The sequence below is a fragment of the Palaemon carinicauda genome, chromosome 5, assembly GCF_036898095.1.
Source record: "Palaemon carinicauda isolate YSFRI2023 chromosome 5, ASM3689809v2, whole genome shotgun sequence".
In the NCBI taxonomy this organism is placed as follows: domain Eukaryota; kingdom Metazoa; phylum Arthropoda; class Malacostraca; order Decapoda; family Palaemonidae; genus Palaemon; species Palaemon carinicauda.
Genome location: NC_090729.1, coordinates 178,202,023 through 178,223,731, shown reverse-complemented (window position 1 = coordinate 178,223,731; position 21,709 = coordinate 178,202,023). Strand labels below are relative to the sequence as shown.

Below are 21,709 nucleotides of genomic sequence, written 5' to 3'. Positions count from 1 at the left end.
GAAGTTAATAACCAAGATTTCTATAGAACTTTTCATGTTGACAAACTCCTCTGAAATTAAAAAAGTCGATACTTTACACAAAATTACATATGATTACTGTTTGTCATTATCTTGTGTCTTGGGAGTAGACCCTCTTTGCCTCTTTAGTGCTTGTTTAATTGAAGGTAATATCTTATGGAAAGTCCTCTCTAGGCTTTTGAAGATTTTCTTTTCTTGGTTAATGCCTTCTTCCAATAGGGAGCGGTAATGGTAAGGTTGTCTTGATTTCAGTTCCAGTTTCATCAGAATAGAAGCTCACAAGAACGCCAGCTGGCCAAGCCCAACCCCCCAACTGTGATGCCCAACTACAGCAGTGACCTCCCCATTAAACAGCTTAAACTCACGGTCCCGGTCTGTGATCGATCTGCTGCCATGCAAATGCTAGGCGTACACGTTACCACTGTACTTCAAAGGAGACAATTAGTCAGGCTGATATTGCCTTCTTTTTGTGCACATAAATATGCATAAGCTATTCCAATGAGCATTCAAAGCTCAGTCCAGGTCGTCAGTTTTTTATTTTTTTTCTTTCTTTTTTCAGGGATACATGGTCTTCTCAAGCAAAACCAAGACTGATTGATAGAGTTTGGTTAGTTTCAGATTTCCAGGCTCTATGACATCAGGCATAGTCACAAATTTGATGGAGTTGAATTTGCTAATTAAATTAGGTTCACCAGGAAAGAAGGGTTTTTTTCTGATTGGCTGTCGGGCTCAGGTGCGGCACTCTGATTGGCTGAAGCGCTTGCCCGACCAAAGTAACCTATCATTGAGTAGACGGCCCAGCTATAAGGGCGCTTCACCTTGTAGTTGCTGTTGACTCTTTGAATGTCTCAAGCTGATTGCTGATTGGTCAAAGTGCTAGCTGGTACTGGTAGAGTGAGTTGTCCTTTCGCTGACATATTTTCATGAATTACTGGAGCCATCTTGTTTGTTTCGGTCATGAGCTACATGTTCTTTCTTCCCCAGGTGGAAAGCAGAAACATTTCTTACGTTGTGTTAATACTAGGCTTTTATTTTTTTGTTTCCGAAGACCCTCAAGGAAACGAAGGCCTCGGTCATCCAGTGCCTGGCCGATTATTTCGATATTCTTGACGACTTCCTCCTGGTGTCTCTATCATGGATGCTTTGGTGATGCAACTTGATTGGCACTGTTTGAATGTGCCACGAGAGCTCTGAAAGACACATGTACGACAAGGCATCCGCGGATGTGTCATTGGTTTAAAGGTTTAAATGCCACTCATGAATGGCGGACGCAAGGGACAGTGACATTGCCCAATCAAGCACGACAATGCCCTAGAGACTGAACATATATATATATATATATATATATATATATATATATATATATATATATATATATATATATATATATATATATATATACATATATATATATATATATATATATATATATATATATATATATATATATATATATATATATATATGTATATGTATATGTAGGATAAGCGCCCAAGCCCCCTCTCCACTCAAGCTAGGACCAAGGAGGGCCAGGCAATGGCTGCTGATGACTCAGTAGATAGACCTATATGGTCCTTCAAACCCCCAATCCATAGCTCACAAGGATGGTAAGATTACAGCGACCAAAGAAACCTATGAGTTTGAGTGGGACTCGTGCCCCAGTCTAGCGTTCGCCAATTAGGGACATTACCACATCGGCCACCACAAACCGGTAAATAACGCCATGTTGGGTCAGGTTATTTATCATAATCAGGTTTTTCATTGCAAAGTTTTGGAAACAAATTATCAAACAGTCTTGTTGGCGTAAGTAGGGTATGTATTATTTTCGATAAAGTGTCCAATGGCACTTTCATCCTCCAAATATCTACCGTGCATTCGATTTTTTTAATATATGATTAGTGTCTGCTCAGGCGCCTGAGGCTGGTTCGGATTTTCCTATCAGCCGTCTTGGTTTTTTTTTTTCTTACTTATCTGACTGTCAGGGATAAAAAAATAAAAATAGGAATGGCGATTTTAAAATAGCTATTCCAAACAAATTCGTACCACGACTATATTGTGATCCTAAACTTGACATTAACTTCTCATGTTCCTTTGTGTCTCACCTGATCTGTAGTGCAGTCATTGATACAGCACATAATAACTTACATGTAAAAATTACGGTATATACATTAAAGATAAAATATGTTTTGAGAGTATTTTGTACGCCCTTGAATACCATCATGAAAAATGTCAATAAGACTTTTCATGATATTGAAGCATAGTTTGTAAAGATATGAATAGAAATGTAAACTCATTAGTAGTTTCCTAACAGGCTCTCAATTCCTTCATCTTCAGATCAACTGTTGATGCCATGTCCAACATCATCTTGCTTAGACGGTGTTGAATAATCAATTCATCGTACTCAGATTCTCAGCCATCGTCTTTGCTCTCTTGTCCATCAGTAGAAACCTGAAGAATCACAAGTATCTCTTTTGCCATGAGGTAAGAACTCCAATTTTAGCATTTTGTAGAATTTTTCAATTGCAGCAGAAATGTTGCAATCAATGACAAGGTAGCCTGAAGGGTGATTAGACGAAATTAGTAATAATTTGTTTTTTCTTTCAACCAACATCATCATCTCCTCCTATACCCAGGACCCATACAGTCCCTGTATGGGTCCTGCCTACACCTGTTGACACAAAGGGCCTCGGTTAGATTTCCCCAGGCATCACACTTACCCCAGTGTCATGAAAACATTTAGTATGCTCATTCTAAAGAGACTAGAGAGAGAGATTGATGAAAAGCTGAGAGATGGACAAGCAGGATTTAGTAAAATTAGAAGTAGTACTGAACAAATTTTCATTTTAAGACGTTGTTTAGTAATGTGTAGAATAAAGGAATCCACTTTCGATGGCATTTGTGGACTATGAAAAGAGCCTTTAGAAGAATCAGGGAATAAAAATGGCGACGGTCTCCGTTTTAAGATTGAACTATAAGGATTGCATGATACCTTTATCAAGTTTAACTTTCGAGTTATAGATAAGAAAAATAACCGGCTTTTGTTCTAATGAGGTGAAGTGGAAAAATAAGTTTCTTATTGTCAAACAAACATCATAATTATCATCATCATTTCCTCCTACGCCCATTGACGCAAAGGGCCTTAGTTAGGTTTTGCCAGTCATCTGTAGCTTGACCTTTTATTAAAAATCAAAACTTCTCCAATTGTCCTTTCCTACTTCACACTGCATAGTCCTCAGCCATATAGGTCTGTGTCTTCCAACTCTTGTAGTGCCTTGTGGAGCCCAGTTGAAGGTCTGGCAGATATTTGCTCAGACAGCATCTATAACGTTTAAAAAGCTTCGAGACGACTAAAATTACTGCAAGATCTTTTCCCAGACAGCATCTATAACTTTTAAAACGCTCCCAAAAGACTGAAATTACTGCTGTATCTTTGCTCAGACTGCATCTATAACCGTTTAAAACGGTTCCAGATGACTAAAATTACTGCCATATCTTTTATCAGATAGCATCTGAAACAAACATACAACCCTAATATTATGAATACGAGTGCTTGGACTGTCTTCTCGTTTCCATGAATGTCATCCTCTGTCTTCTGAAAAGCAAATTTCCCTTGGTAGAAATTGACTTTAAATTTCGATAAGGATCGTAATGTTAAAGACTAAGTGGTATACAAGTAAAGAATCACCAACCCTAAGAGGGATTCTCTTCCAGTAAATTCTTGAGGTTGATGCCAGCAGTGGGACTTTAAAAGTGATCCAGTTGTAACTATGGCGAATATATACAGAAATCTAGTGTATGGTTTACAGACACACACACACACACACACACACATATATATATATATATATATATATATATATATATATATATATATATATATATATATATATATGTATATATATATATATATATATATATATATATATATATATATATATGTATATATACATATATATATATATATATATATATATATGTATATATACATATATATATATATATATATATATATATATATATATATATATATATATATACATATATATATATATATATATATATATATATATATATATATATATATATATATATATATATATATATATATATGTATATATATATATATATATATATATATATATATATATATATATATATATATATGTGTGTGTGTGTGTGTGTGTGTGCGTGTGTGTGTGTGTGTTTTTTAAGGAATCTCTGATATGATATATACTGTATTTATACAGCAACACCAATATTTTATATGATTTATTTAAGAGAAGTATTTTTTTGTCATGTATCCATACAAATATGGAGGAATTTTGCGTAAACTGAAACCGCTCTCAGTCTTCCTTACAATATGAAATTGATCTTGACTAATATTTTTATGATTTATTAGTGAATGCTTCCCAAACTCTCCTTATGTTTTTAGTGTAAACGTAGGAGAGAGGATTTTTTTTTGTTTTTGTTTATCGTAGGGTGGAATATCTATGAAATTGGCCCGGGATATTCTGATTGGCTTGTACTGACGTCCGTTATGCATTGAAAAAGAGATTAGGCAATTCTCATAGGTTAAAATTTCTGTTATGTATTACAGATGTAGGCTATGTAATGGAATGAAATTTTAGATTCTTCCCTTTATTATAATGCTGGGGGGACTATCTGTGACGACTATCTAGAATTAGATTGTTTGTTAGGCAGTGACTACTTTTAAGACTGGTCTCTAGTGTATGACGACAAAGTTGGCGACTGGTCATGATCTAAGCAAACCTAGACGTTGACCAGTTATGACTGGTTACCTTCCAGTCTCCAATCAGTCTGTGCCCCTTGAGGTTACATGCGGACCCAGTCAGAGGATTTTGCATATTCTAGAAATTTTGGAATCAATATAAAACTCACCGACTCTTTCAGGCTGGAAATTGACCAACAAATCCAATGGCCAATTTTTCTCAAAGCAGTCAGCAAATAAGATAAAAACACTTTTAATGATAATCGTTTTTTCCTCTTGGTTTAGTAAGGTGTTAAAAGGGTTGGGGCTAATGTTTTCTGGACAGAGGCAAGGGACTTGGGAAAGCAGAAGATAAGGGAGAATTTCATAACTTTGAAATTTCTGGAATGAGACAGTTACTAAACTGAATATGCAGAGATTACGGATATTTACAAAATAAATTAAAGATGTGACAGAATCAATATATATATATATATATATATATATATATATATATATATATATATATATATATATATATATATATATATATGTATATATATATTTATATATGTATATATATATATATATATATATATATATATATATATATATATATATATATATATATATATATATATATATATATATATACACAATATAGTCAAATAGTTTCAGATATCGAACTATATAGCTCCTTACCTTAGTCTTGACGAAGTCCGGTGTGCAGCACAGTACAACAACTATGTGGAAATTATAAGCAAAGTAAGTAAATACATGATAAAAGTTAGACCGGAGACCCATCAATGTTATTTTGATGAAGGTCAATAACAAGAATGTTGCCATTAGTGCAAAGATTGACAGGACCGGAATGGAAAAGTACTTATTCGTCAATTCCTGACAGACTTTCATCTCTATCATTTTGAGGTAAATCTTATTGGCGATTTTCAGCCTCTTCCTGTCTACGTTTTCAGTTTCCATGTGTCTTGCCGTGATTTGTTTTTCTTCTTCCATACAGTATTTGAAGCATTTTGGCGGGTCATTCTTATTAATTGTCCTATTATTTAAAAATTCCGTTTCAATCAATTTGTTTAGCTTGTCGATGACAGCAGATAAATTGTGCCCAATGATGTAGTAACCAAAACAGTAAGTAGATATTAGCACGAGCAAAAGCATATCAGTAATGACAATAGTGTCAAATTTACATCTGGTACAACTGGAAGAAGACGTAATTGAACAACCACATGTCTAACCCCCCCGAGCCGAGAAAGAGAACGAAACCCAGGTAAAGCAATTTAAATTCTCTCCAACCTGCGTCAAACACGAAGTTTTTCACTGTCAGCTGAAGCTGCAAGATAAGATTTGCAAATTGCTTACTGTTGAAAACAAGATGGAATAATAGTGCGAAGAATATTAGCTCATAGATTATGATTACAATGAACTGCAGTCCATCTTCTGCTCTATCAAAATCCAATTTCCAAAGTTCAGAACTGTAAGAGATCTGTACAAGGGTGACGATGCTAAGGGCTAAATAGAAAAGAAGTACATGGAACGACCATGTGGTGAAACGATGCTTTTTAAGAAGATTCCAAAGTTTCAATACTAAGATTTTTCTCCTTCCCAGCCTTCTTGGGATAGTGTAGCTCATACTCGAAGACTTGAATTACTGTCTCTTCTTCTCTCAGTTCCCCAAAGGAATTCCAAAACTGGCTAAGGGCCATCCCACCCAACACCTTCGTCGCAGTCACCCATATCCTCAGCAGCTTGATGCACGCTCCTTTCCCGTCAGACATTTTTAAATTTATTCGGTCTTTTCTTCTCAGTAAATAAGATGAAAGGAAGGACCTCCCTTTATAAACGAAATAGCAATGACGAACTGGATTAAAAGCAATTTCAGCTAGCAAAGGTTTTGGGAAAGGTTCAACGCCTTGAATCAATATAGGCTATTTGTTTAATAAAGAAACTGGGTGTGGCATGTTTATATCCAGTCACTCCTTTTGACAACAGTATGAGCAAACACCCTGTTTACTCTCTCTCTCAGTGAGATGTATTTGTATTTTTGTGAATTTTTCTCTCAATAGAATAAATTGCAAGCGAGATGAGTACTCTTTACACGGTTGGTGAGTTGGGCCAAAACTCTATAAAATATTCCTCTTAATGTTTGAAGGTGATAGAAATATGCTAAATGGATTCATTAACTTACTTCACCCATCCATTACAAAGTATAAGAGATAAAGTATCCAATGACGCTTCCTTTTTTTCCCTCTTGCTGTCCAACATCTAAATTTTTGCTTCATTGTGCAATTTTAGGGTTTTCCATTTAGTTACAGTATGACACTGAATGGACTCCTTAGCCTCAAAGCTGGACCACAAATTTCTAAATTAAACAACTGTAAGTCCATTGAACCCATTTAACTACGTATTGATTTCAATAACTGTAAGTTACTTTTAAGCTGATTAAGAGTAAGAGTTTGCTGAAATTTAGTTTTCCTGATCCTATCCCCTATTCCTCTCTTACAAATTATAAGGGTATGTGGTATATTCCCTGACCAAGAACGGACCTATGTTTCGTAGAGTACCCATATAAAACAATATAGGTACTCTAATGTTTAGGTTCCCCAGCCATTATACAGGGTGAGCTAAAGTAAGGTTACAGTCATTTCATTATCTTTTTTGCCTTCACAATAACGTTTTAGATATAAATACATTTCAAGCACTTGAGAGATTAAATGTTCATTGTAAAATGTCTAACGTGTGTAAATAAATATCTAGATGTCTACCAAATATAAAATGTCTGAGTAATTACTGTGACCCTATTTTTGGCCTACCAAAATGTGTGGTTAGGCGAATTAATGGGGCGGTATTATTATTATTATTATTATTATTATTATTATTATTATTATTATTATTATTACTTGCTAAACTACAACCCTAGTTGGAAAAGCTGAATGCTAAAAGCACAAGGGCTCCACCAGGAGGAAAGGAAATGAATAAACTACAAGAAAAATAATGAACAATTAAAATAGAATATTTTAAGAACAGTAACAACATTAAAATAAATCTTTCATATATAAATTATAAACACTTAAAAAAAGAAAAAACAAGAGAAAGAAAAATATGATAGAATAGCGTGCCCAAGTGTACCCTAAAGCAAGAGAACTCAACCCCAAGACAGTGGAAGACTATGGTACACAGGCTATGGCGCTGCACAAAACTAGAGAAAAATAGTTGACTTCGGAGTCGTCTTCTGCTAGAAGAGCTGCTTACCAAAGCTAAGGGTCTCTTCTACCCTTACCAAGAGGAAAGTAGCTACTGAACAATACTGTTGAGTTGTTAATCCATTGAACGAAGAAGAATTATTTGGTAATCTAAGTGTTGTTAGGTTTATGTGGACAGAAGAGAATATGTAAAGAATAGATCAGACTATTGGTTGTATGTGTAGAGAAAGGAAAAATGAGCCATAACTAGAGAGATGGATCCAATGCAGTCAAATAACCCCATAACGAACTCTCTAGCAGTAGTATCTCGATGGGTGGCTGGTGGGCTGACCAACTTACTACCTACAACTGTAGCTCTTTCCTTACTCTGAGCATGCGCGAGCAGTCTTGCCTCTTGCTTGGTGCGAGGCCTTCCCAAATAGTGACCCACATGATTGGAATGTGCAGCTTATCTATGTACTACCTGCCAGAACAGAGGAGCAGTGATATAATGTTTATTTGCGAGAAAAGCGAGCCACGTCGGAGCAAACAATCATCTGAGGGACGTTATGAATTATAGGTAATTATGAAACTTCAATTCACGCCACTTACATGAACCATACATTTTTTAAACTGGTTATTTTATGTTTATTATGCATTTCTGACTATTATAATTGATGCAAATCATTAATTTTTATGTGTTTCCCCACATAAAACCCCAATTTGTGACTGAGATGGGAGAAGGTGGCTAATCACGAAGTAAGAATTCTTGCACCAATCAGGAGTCGATGCTAATTGCGCATGCTACGTGTGCATGGAAAGAACTGTGATTATGCCCTCTCAAATAATGGGGACCCAAGCAAAAAGTAACTCATTTAAGAATAAAGTAATCATGATTCCTAAAAAAAAAAAAGTTATGAAATGTAAATGAACTTTGCTTTAAAAGAAAAAAACTTGTGACTTTTACATTAAATTGGAAAAATAATAAAAGACTCAAAAATTACAGCACCGTACCTGAACTGTGACGAAATTGGGAGTACAGCACAGAACAAGTAGCTTGTGCAAGTTATATGAAAAATAGATGAATACATGATCAATGGTGGCTGGTATGCCCATCAGTGTCGCCTTGAAAAATCCCAGTAATGTGTTCATTGTAATTAAAGTGGTGATTGCCAGGATGGGGACGGAAAAGTACTCATTGGTCGCTTCCTGGCACACTTTCAGGTTTACCATTTTCACATAAATCTCCATAGCCATGATTAATCTCTTCTCACTCGGATGCTTTGATCTCATGTTTGTTAAAAGAATTTGTGCTTGCTGTTTTGAATGGCACTTTAAACATCCGTATGAGCTTAGGTCAGCTTTTGCGTCGGGTGAAATCTCCATTTCTATTATTTTGCTGATGTTGTCGATAGTGGCAGACATGTTGCACCCGATGGCATAGTAGCCCGAACTGTAAGCTGTCAGAAGCAATGCAAATATCATATCGAGGATGAAAAAAGAATAAAATTGACACCGGAAATCGATGTCAGATGAAGCACAAGTAACCCATGACTGTATAATTTTTAACTCTACAATGCCACAGACGAGGACTTCCAAGAAAAACAGCCTATGTTCCATCCATCCTGTTTCTGTTACCAAATTTTGGTCAGCGACTTGTAGCTGAAGAGTGAGATCATCAAGCTTCTCGCTGCTGAAAATTAGGTAAACCAATAATAACAAGAATAAGTGCACGTGAATCATCGGTACTACTGACGCTATCATGTCCTCTGTCCTCTCAAAGACGAAATTCCCATGAATGAGGTGACTTAGAATTTCGGCAAAGTTCAAAAGTAAAATGATTGCATATAAGAAAAGTATGATAAAGGACCACACGACGAAGATATTCTTTTTAAAGAGAGACCCATGTTTGATGGAGGGCTTGCAAACATTTTTGTAGCCTTTGGGTTCCTCCAGGAAGTGGTGTGGCCGGGGCATTGATGCCTCCTGAAGTGCAGAATCTTCTTTTGGTTTTCTAATGTATTTCCGAATTCTGTAGATAGCCAGACCGCCCATTAGGTTCATCATCATCCCCCACACCATCAGTATCTTGGCACAAGCTCCTTTTCCTCCATAAATCTTGAGTAGTGCCTTCTTTCAATAAGAACAGAGAGCAACTGGCAGAAATAAGACTTTATAGAATGATCAAGAAGTTGATGTAAAGAGGGAATTGGGTGTGGCATTTTGTCTTGAGAATGTATTGATTAACAATGCTTCGTCATTGTTTTTCCTGTCAGTGACAAAGTTTTAAAATTCTCTCTCTCTCTCTCTCTCTCTCTCTCTCTCTCTCTCTCTCTCTCTCTCTCTCTCTCTCTCTCTCTCTCTCTCTCACAAATTCGAACTAACTCAAAGTGGGCCACTTGGTTTTTAAATTTTTTGTTCCGTAGAATATTTGAAATTTTTTTTGATGATTATTCTCTGATTAAGAAAGAGATTGCATAAAATACCATTGTCCTTCTCTGGTTACAACGTGAATTACTCATAAAATTTATTACATAAATGTACTACATAGATAACCACACACCTCCAACACAACAACACAAAGGCGAGAACTGATATTTCAATGGCCATTGTGAACTAAAATGAGAGTTTTTACACCTATAAAAGATTTTATAGTAAGGCAAATGCCTGAGAATTCTGCCTGTTTTTGTCAGTGTTTTTTTTTTTTTTTTTTTTTTTTTTTTTTTTTTTTTTTTTTTCTTCAATTTGAAAATGTCGAGGCTAGCCGTTAAGATTTTTCCCTTGTAAATTACCAAGACAGACCAAATTCACATGATCAGTACTATTAAAAACCAAACTTAACGCTCAACCCTAAGTAGAAAATATTTTCCTAAGCCCTATAATTTAGATTATGCTTTTTATTAAAGCAAATCCTATTACCCACCATTATACTCAACTGTGAAGCAGTATTGAAATATACTAAAACTAACTTAATAGTAATAACAACAGCAACACCAACAGAAACAATACAGTAACCATAATAACAATGATACTAATAATGATAAAGTTTCCTCCTAGGTTCTCACCTGGGTTGTAACGTAATCAGGTGCGTAACACAGTACAACGAGCATGTGGAGGTTATTCGAAAAGTAAAAGAATATATGATCGGGATTGGCTTGCAGACCAATTGAGATAGTCTTGAAGAAACCCAGTAAGAAGTACGATGTCATCAGCCCAAAGATTGCGAGGATGGGAGTACAGAAATACTCGATGGTCGTTTCCTGGCAGAGTTTGAGCTCTAGCATTTTCTGATAGACTTCCGTGAACCTTTTCGGATTTTCATCTTTCCAGCTCGTTGTCGTGGCTAACGGTTGGTCTCCTGTCCAACATTTAGAACGTTTCGGAGATTTATTTTGATCAGGTTTCACTCTGCAATTGAGTAAGACCTCCGCTTCTATCATTCTACTGAGGCCCTTGATTGCAGTCGAAATGTTGTATTCGATGGCGTAAAAGCCGAAGCAGTATGCGAACAATTGCAGCAAGAAAATCATGTCGATGGCCAGGGAGCAATGATGATAATGATACCAGTATGTCCCATCTAGAAATCTCTGCACAATTTTATACTCTACGATTCCATAGGTAAGGATGCCGAATAAAAACAGTTTATGTTTCGTCCATCCATCTTCTGTCACCAAGGTTTGCAAGGTGAGATCCAGGTGGAAAGTGAGATGCGTGAGTGTCTTACTATTGGCGACAAGGTAAAGCAATAGCACCACGAATATGAATATGTGAATTACGGTTGAGACGGACTGTATTCCATGCGCTGCCTTACTAAATTTCAATTCACCATAGAGATAAAATAATGAGATTTCTACGAGGGCCATAACACCGAGGAACAAGTTGAAAAGAAGAACAGGGAATGCCCATATTGCAAAACAGTTCTTCTTGGCGAAATTCCAAAGTTTGGAATAAGAATTTCCTTCACTTTCAGTCTCTTTTACACGATCTAGCCGAGATCTGAAGACCTGCAGTGCTGATTCCTCTTTCTGCTGTATCCCAGAGAAAATCCGAATTTGGGAAAGGGCCATCCCACCTAATACCTTCATCATCAGCACCCATATTTTCAGTAGCTTGACACACGCCCCTTTTCCTCCAGACATTTCAAACTATGAATTTCTTCGATTAATATTCGGTGAGAAAAATTGGACTTCTACTCATCGATGAAAACATAATAAACTGAACAGAGTCAAGTGAGTCTCAAAACTCTGAAATTAATCAGAGTTATGACAAAGGGTGTGGCATGTTAGCTCAAGGTCGTTGTTGCACCTATGGTTATAGCAAAGTTGACACATTTCATTTCAGACTTAATTTGCGGTTGTGTTTTTATTAAGATTACTTATCTGTAAACAGATCAATATTTTTACAGGTTAATATGCACCATGGTCATATAGAATGTATGCAACTTTTGTGACGAGGATTAGCAGTACTCGACAACGCAAACACGTTACGAAAATCAACATATTTTACAAAATGCATTAGTCTAATCCAAACATTATTTTGAACTGATCTGCTATTGTCTAAACCTTTCCCTATTATAACATTATTTTGGCCACGGTATTGACATTAGTAAATGTCAACATTAGCTCGTCTGGATGAAGATTGCTCAGTTATTATTATTATTATTATTATTATTATTATTATTATTATTATTATTAGTATTTCTCTTCATTGTCTATGATATAACTAATATAAGTATAGGGGTTGTCAGGAAAATCAGTCCATTTGTTTATCACACAAAAGTGGCAACAGTGTTGAGAACAATGTATCAGGAAAACACTTGCAAGAGAGCAGTGTAGTAGGCAATTAAATCAACTTTTATGTGGAAGGCATCATTCAACTGAGATAAATACAGACTCCTCATAAATACTGTAGAAATATACAAAGAGTATTATTTGCCAAGAGGGAAATTGCAGGAGTCATTGTCACAAATTAATTACAAACCTCTTAAGGAATATACTGGTTAGGAAAAGAAAGTCTAGAAATATTAGGACTAATTTAAAATCAATCAGAATGCAGTGGAGCAGTCAGATCTCATTTTGGTATACTGACAAAAGATAAAGGACATAAAAAGAAAAGAAACAAAACCGGCAAAAGCTGTCAACCTAATTCATCAATCAAACATGATTGGATATCAAAAGACGTACACTGCCTCAAACTGTACTCTCTATGAAAGCCCCAAATAAAGAGGTTATTTGGTTAAAACAGTCAAGGCATTAACAGTTTTGAATAACATAGACTATGAGTATCCTTATACTTATATAATTAAAAAAGAATCAGCCCAATGGATTAAAACTGTGAGTAAAATAATCTAACACTAACCACTGTAGAGACATCATTGCAAATGAGACAGCCCCATTTGAAACAGACTACTATCTAAAGTTGATATTACCAATAACAGTGAGCTTTAGAGTAGATAAAAGAATGTAATCATCTTACTTGTATAATTTACATTTCGTGGTGTCTCCTTGGAGAAAAAGAAAGTTTTTTTAAGTAGTACTTTTCCTGCAGTTCTAAAAGGCATTTATTGTAAGGTGAACATCTATTTGACTGCATTGACCAAGACACTACATTCCCACAACTTACATGTTTTACTTATTTACTTGTGGTTTTACTTATGATTTCTTAGTCGTTTCTTCCATTGATTTTTTCCTGAGATCATCATTTTATTGGAAGTCAGGATCTGATGCAACCTCAAGAGTTTGATCTCCAAAATTTATTTGAGCTTGGTTACCTTTTAGGTTTACTCTATGTCATTGATATAAAGTTTACAGTTGGTTTTCATTTTCATATCTTATCGAGACAATTCCTCCAAAATGTGAACCAGGTACATTACAGTATCAAAAGGACTCTAAATGTTAATGATTCTTACCCAGGTTCAAATGTAATCAGGTGTACAGCAAAGAACAGCAAGTAAATGCAAGCAGTACAACATATAAAGTAATCCAGTTTCATAGATGAACTGCACCCCTTTCAGTACCGCTGAGTAGATGGTGAGTAAGATAAACGTCACTAACACTGTGAAAGAAAATAGGATGGGAATGGAAAAGTACTCATTTGTCATTTCCTGACACACTTTTAGTTCTATAATTTTCTGGTAAATTTCCATAGTCTTATCCAATCTCCAGCAAATGCTCAGTTTTTCTACACCATTGTGTGTTGGCAGCCTACTTTGAGCGGAATTTAACTGCTTTGAAGGCCAAGTCTTTGTCTGGTTATACTCCATTTCTACCATTTTGTTGAGTTTTCTGATAATAGCTGAAAAGGTGCATCCGATGGCGTAATATCCAAAACAGAAAGTGGACAAAAGCAGATTAGAAACTAAATCGAGGATAATCTGAGTGTAAGGAGAATCCATGCAATTATCGTGAGACAAGATATATTCAATCCATGCTTTCATTGTTGCCAACTCTGTGCCTCCAAGGATAAGGACACCAAAGAAAAAGATCTTGTGTTCTGACCATCTTTCTTTTGTCACTAAATTCTGCACTATGATCTGTAACTGAAATGTGATATGTAAAAGTCTATTGCTGTTGACAACAAGGTAAAATAGTAATATCATAACGGTAAATGTAGGAACTATCTTTTCAATGGTTTTCAGTCCTTTCTTTGTATTCTCAAAAGTAAAATATCCTTCAGCAAACAATCTTGCACGGTTGATAACAATCATGACACAGAAGAGTAAATATGAAATCATTATAAGAAATGACCATACACTGAAACAATTCTTCTTCAGAAAATTCCAAATTCCAAGGGAAGTATTTGTTTGTATTCCAGTCTCCCTGGACTGGAGAGAAGTCTCCTTTTTCCGTAGTTTTGCAACACAATTGAGAATTGTGGAAAAGGCCAATCCGCCCAGCAACTTCATCATTTCCATCCACAGTCTCAGCAACTTGACACACTTTCCTCTTCCTTCTTGCATTTTGGTTTTACAAACTTTTCTTCACTTTGAAGAAGAGGAAAAGGGGACACTATTCTTCAAGGAAACGAGAAAGAACTGCCCAGATCGACCGAGTGTGTGAAGAGGCTATAGAGTCCCATTATATAAAATCAATTTGTAGTAAAGAGACTGGGTGTGGTCTTTAGCTTTAGAATGAAATTCATTTTGGCAGCGGGTTGAGCAAATATTTAGTTTAACAATACATCGTTTGTTTGTTTGTATACTGCCCTACCTTACGTGGGACATGGGCATTGACAGCTCATAAACCAGCTCTTCGATTAGAGGCAAAATTATGCTAATAAAGCTCTCTCTCTCTCTCTCTCTCTCTCTCTCTCTCTCTCTCTCTCTCTCTCTCTCTCTCTCTCTCTCTCTCTCTCTCTCTCTCTACTGTGAATTATTTATAGCCTAAAAGATGCATTATTTTGGCCAAATTACAAATGAAGTTACTCAAGTTTTAATGTTAAATTTTCATGCCTGGTTAGCTAGTCTCACCTTGACGAATGCATACTTCAAGATCAATCTTTTTCTTCCATATACACAAGCATGAACACCCACTGTAATCTTTATAACATTGACAGGCGATATATTCACTATTGTTTTTTAATTATTTTGATCAAAATTGCCTGTTTATAGTTAGACTGAAGGGTACCCAAGCTCCAGTAAAATTTCATTATATTGCTAAATATTTACTGAATAAAATGTCCAATTGTGAATGAAAAATGATAGCAAACAGGATGAAATTGAAATAAAAACTAATAGAAAGAAACATTTACAGACATACTAGTTTGGTTCTTTTTGTAATTTTTTTTCCAATTATTTCGGGGGAGTCAGAACAAATTCTTTTGGCAACTTTCTTGTATAAGAAATCATAAAATCAATTTTTTTCATTTGCCCTGATACTTAATGGCCACCATCTTGGATTTTACAAAAAGGCTGCCTAGAAACAGGTTTTCATCAATATCTCTTCTTCTAAATAACCTAGAAATATTATTTTGTTAGCCACGCAAACAATTTCAAGGCCAAGGAATCCAATGGCATTAAAAAAATTAGCTAGATTCAACCAAAAATGATTTTGACTGAAATATTCTTGTTTAATGAATATATTATAAGAGATCAGTCATGATCATTCCACTTAAGGTTTTGTCCATTAAGAACCAACATGCTCTTCATGACAAAAATGGGTTTAATCTTTAGTTAACCAAGGAGACTTTACATGTCATTATCATCATCAGTTTCATACTTGTTGATTGTATCCTCCCTCTGGCACTAGGTGATGTACTGGCAAAGATGAGTGCAGTATGAATTCGTTGTTCTACAAGAATATCTTTAGGCCCCCAATTGCTCTCCATAATAGCTGTATCCTAAAAACCCCAGAAACCATGGAAATGTTTATGGTTTTCTGCATGAGGTCATAGTTTGCTATGACTAACACTAGGATATCTGTGTCTGGGGGAGAATAAAACTATCTGTGCATCTAATGAGCTTTGCTGTGACATCCTGGTAGATGAACAATGTGTCTGCTTCTGTATGACTCTTGACCTGGAATAGTAAGTCTTCTTTGCTACTAGTATGCCCCGAAGAAGAGGTGATAAGCAGTTTTTGTAATGTATTGTTGTACTCTTAGAGTCTTACAGGCTAGATAGCTGATCAGATCTGCCTTCCACTTGTTACGTGAAAGGAACCTGCTGATTGTGTTGTGTTTTATGTTTGTGTCATCTCTGATCTGATACTGGATTTGTGCTCTTCCTTTCTTTCTTTTTTCCTGTGGTAGCACTTCTTAGAGAATAATCCCTGTATGTGTCAAATATAAGAATGATTTCATCATAATCCCGTGTTGGGAACATCAACACGTCGTTGAAGCATTCACTGTGATCCATCATTGTCACGCTGGATTCTGGTTTCTTGGCCATATTCTGCAGAAGCACCATTCCATGTAATCAGGGTGTCTTGCAATCTGTAGCACTTGGTATGGTGTCCATCCCAGCCTCTGGCTGGTGATCTTACTGATTAGTTTCTGCTTTTCCCAAGTTGTAGAGGAAGTGGACCAATTTTGATTTGTCCCAGCATGGCAGTATTTTACCATCTGGAGCAAAAAGGGGCTCTTTGTGTCAGAATGAATCTGTGGTTCCCAATGGCTTCTTTCTGGTTGATGTCTCTGTTGGACTTGGTATGAACCATTAATCTGCCATACAAGTCCTTGCTCTCATATAGATCCACAATCTTGGTATTTATTGCTGGTCCCTTTGCTCTTCATTATCTATGATATAACTAATATGGGCATAGGGCTTGTCAGGAAAATCAGTCCATTTGCTTATCACACAAAAGTGGCAACAGTGCTGCGAGCAATATATCAGGAAAACACTTGAAAGAAATCAACGTACAAGGTAATTAAATTATGTTTTATGTGGTAGGAGTACTTCAATTGAGATAAGTACATACTCCAAAAATATTGTAGAAATAAACAAAGAGAATTATTTGCCAAGAGGGATATTGTAGGATTCATTGTCACAAATGAATTACAAACCTCTTAAGCAATATACTGGTTATGAAAAGAAAGCAGAGAAATACTAGGACTAATTGGAATTCAATCAGAATGCAGTGGAATAGTCAGATCTTATTTTCATTATATTGACATAGGATTGTGACGGTGCCGAGTGAGGGTTGTGAACTCAAAGGCAGGATGCAATCAACTGAGTTGTTTATTAAGGAACACTCTTCAATATATACAAAACCTCAAGGTAACAGGACATAACCTGTTCGAGAGACAGACAATGTTACAGAGCAAAACGGAGACATGATCATTCAGGTTCTTTTTAGTGCGAGGGAAGAGCGCAGATACAAGCATAATAATTACAAAATAATTATGTACAATTGTGGGGCTCCCCCCCCTAAAAATGACATACTGTACATGTTAAATAGGGCGCCTTGATCTAGAGAGGTGAACTGTAGGCGGGTCATCTGGCAGAAGATAAGCAGGTTTTAGACGATCAATGGAGACCCAGTCTTCTTTGCCCCGAATGTTTAGTAGGAATGCTTTCGGACTGCGTCGGATGACAAGGAAAGGGCCCGTGTATGGGGGCGTTAGTGGTGGCTTGCTAGTGTCGTTGCGCAGGAAGACGTGCGTTGCAAAATGCAAGTCCGTTGGTATGTGATGCTTCTCTGGGGGTTCGTAAGTCTGGCGGAACGGAGTAAATTTTCCCACGACGTGACGTATGCGCTGGAGATCGTCGGAGGAGGTCGTAGAAGGAAAAAATTCGGCAGGGACGACCAACGGGTCGTCATACACCATTTCAGCTGCCGAGACGTCGAGGACATATTTAGGAGTGGTCCCTAGTCCCAGGAGGACCCAGGGAAGCTGAGTAAACCAGTTGCAATCCTTGCAGTGGGACATCAAAGCTGCTTTGAGGGTGCGATGAAAACGTTCAACCATTCCATTGGCAGCGGGGTTTTAGGCCATTGTCTGATGTAGGGTGATGCCCAGGAGATTCGCTAATGACGTCCACAATTGAGAGGTGAAAGTGGTTCCCCTGTCAGAAGTAATATGCTCAGGGATACCGAATCTTGAAATCCATCCAGAGAGTAAGGCAGATGTACATGAAGCAGACGTTGCAGTTTCCATGGGAATGGCTTCAGGCCAACGAGTGGAGCGGTCGATGACGGTAAACAGGTAACGATGTCCTTGTGATGTGGGTAGGTGGCCTACAACGTCGACGTGAATGTGTGCGAAACGACGCTGAGGTTGAGGAAAGGTGCCCACTCCTGAATCCGTGTGTCGATGTACTTTGGAAGTTTGGCAAGAAGTACAGGCGCGGACCCAATCCTTAGCATCCTTAGAAATGCCGTGCCAAATGAATTTTGCCTTCAGCAGCTGTGCAGTAGAAGGGCACGAGGGATGTGAAAGGCCGTGAATGAAATCAAACACCTGTCGGCGCATGGGAGCAGGAATCCAAGGTCGCGGTTTACCAGTACTGACGTCACAGAGGAGGGTGGTGTTGGAGTCTTCGAGGGGAAAATCTTCCCAACGGAGGGACGTGCAGGATGTCCTACAAGCTTGATACTCTGGATCCTGTCGTTGGGCTTCAGCCAGGGCGTTGTAATCCAATCCCAGTGAACGGCAGCCAACGTGTTTCTTGACAGAGCATCGGCAACGGGATTCATTTTCCCAGGGACGTATTGGAGGGTGCAATTGTATTCAGCCACGGCGGAGAGATGTCGGCGTTGACGGGCGGACCAGGCGTCAGACTGTCGAGTGAAGGCATGCACCAGAGGCATGTGGTCTGTGCGAATGACGAAGGGCGTACCTTCTAAGAAATGGCGAAAGTGACGGACAGCCAAGTGCACCGCCAGCAATTCTCGATCGAAGGTAGAATAACCCGATTCTGCCTTGGACAGTTTTCTGCTGAAGAAGGCCAATGGGTGGGGCGAGCCTTTGACCACCTGCTCGAGTACTGCACCGATAGCGACATCGCTGGCATCGGTGGAGAGAAGGAGAGGGGCGTGTGGGATAGGAAAAGTGAGAGCCGCAGCAGTTGATAGGGCCTTCTTTGCATTGCAGAAGGCTGCTTCTTGAAGGGGACCCCACTTCAGGTCCTTTGGCTTGCCCTTGAGGGAGGCGTAGAGAGGAGCAAGAGTGGCGGCAATGGCTGGCAGAAAACGGTGATAATAGTTGATCAAGCCCAAAAATTCCTGCAGAGCTTTGACGGTCGAGGGCGCGGGGAAGTTCTGAACGGCTGCTACCTTCTCAGGGAGGGGATGGACTCCTTCAGGAGTGATACGGTGCCCTAAGAACGACACTTCGTTGGCGCCAAAGGTACACTTGTCGTACCGGACTGCAAGGCCGTTTTGTTGCAGGCGGTCGAGCACGATGCGCAGGTGACGGAGGTGTTCCTCTTTTGAGGAGGAGAACACAAGTATGTCGTCCACATAACATACACAGAAAGGGAGGTCCCCTAAGATGCCATCCATGAGACGTTGAAACGTTGCCCCAGCATTACGAAGGCCAAAACAGGAGTAATTGAAGGTGTATGTACCAAACGGAGTGGTGATGGCGGTCTTGGGGATGTCTTCTGGGTTCATAGGCACCTGATAATACCCCTTCAGGAGGTCGAGCGTAGAGAAAACCTTCGCTTTGTGCAGGTAGGAGGTCACGTCAGCAATGTTTGGGAGGGGGTAGTGATCCGGTTAAGTTTGCATGTTCAGGCGCCTGTAATCCCCGCACGGACGGAGGGAGCCGTCTTTCTTCAGAACGATGTGTAAGGGTGACGACCATGGCAAAGGCCCATTTCCTCCATTTCAGCGAACGTCTGTTTGGCGGTTGCCAATCGTTCCGGTGCCAGACGTCTGAATTTTGCGAAGACTGGGGTCCCGTCGTCTTGATATGGTGATAAATACCGTGCTTGGCAGGAACCGTGGGCGTTTGGCAAAGTTCTGGACGGAAAACTTCCGGGTACGACGTGAGGAGGTGGGCGTAGGCATCCGTGGGTGCACTGATGTGGAGAGCGAGGTTAGAGGGGGCGGATTGAAGAGGTGTCGACAAGTACGAGTCTGCGTTGACCAATCGTCGGTGGGCGACATCGACCAGAAGGTGGAAATGAGAGAGGAAATCCGCACCGAGGATTGGCATTGTGACGTCAGCAACGAGAAACTTCCAATTGAATTTACCGTTTCCGAACGATAATGTGAGGTTCTCGTAACCGTAGGTGGGTATCGCAGATCCGTTGGCAGCTACCAAGCGGACGTCGGCAGACATAGACAGACTACGTCGTGCCCTGAAAAGTTTCCTTGGCAAAAGAGAACGACAAGCACCCGTGTCTACCAAAAATCGCACGCCCGTTCCTGCATCCTTTAAAAAGAAAAGATTAGAAGCATGGGAAGCCACCGCCACAAGCGATGGCCTACTTAGACGTTTTTTGGCCACTGACAATCCTTGGCACATTTCTTCGCGGTTGCCCCGAATCTGAAGTGGTAGTAGCAAAACTGCGGCGGATGGGAGGTAGTAAGTGGCTGTAGAAGTCGTTCATTGGGGCGCAAGCGATTGGTGGGTGGTGGGCGGCTTTGTCGCCGCTTCGGCACGTCACGTGGTAGGCGTGTATGTCCTACGGCATTCATGTCAGCTTCGGTTGACGTTGAATAGGCATCCTCGTCGTCAGGGGTGGAGGCGTTGATGGAGATCTTGAAGTGGGTGTCCATAAGGGAGTCGGCTTTGGTCATCAAGTCCTTTATGGGTAAACTATCGACATCGGGTATGGCAGCGTGTATAGGTCCGGGTAAATGGCGTATTCAAAGGGCACGAAGTAGGTTCACCTCACGAGGAGAGCCATCTGCGGCAGGTTGCATGCGAGCAATACTGGTCATTTCCCTGAGGGCGAGAGAAGCCCTTTGGTCCCCCAACGATTGTTGCGAGAGCTGAAAAAGCTTTGCTAAACGGGCGGCTGGCAACGGCGAGTACTGCTGCAGAAGGTATGTATTGAGGGCGTCATACACTATTGGGGTGTCTCCTTGTTCACAAAGCTAGTCGGTTATATCCGGGAAGGTGACCTCGGGTATCGCTGCGAGAACATAATGTGCTTTGGTGGTTGAGCGAGTCACGCCCTTGATTCAAAACCAGACTTCTGCGCACTGAAACCAAGAAAAGGCCTCTCCACTGGCGAATGATGAAAGTTTCACTGGGGGAGCCGCAGCATTAAATTCCCTAGAATCTGCCAGAGTACCAACGATGGAGGGTTGAAGGCGGGAGGAGCGAGTCGACTTCCGGGGTCATCAATGTGACGGACCGAGAGAAGGTTGTGACTCAAAGACAGGATGAAAGCA

General features: G+C 38.9%; 1 long non-coding RNA gene across 1 annotated transcript in view; it reads left to right on the top strand.

Annotated features, from left to right (window-relative positions):
* The window catches only part of LOC137640681 (uncharacterized), a 78,118-nt gene extending 75,625 nt beyond the window's left edge, over window positions 1-2,493 (top strand). Inside the window, exon 3 of the long non-coding RNA XR_011044446.1 lies at window positions 2,353-2,493. This is a non-coding gene — a long non-coding RNA (uncharacterized lncRNA). The remainder of the gene's footprint in view (window positions 1-2,352) is intronic.
* Window positions 2,494-21,709: the final 19,216 nt, after the last annotated feature.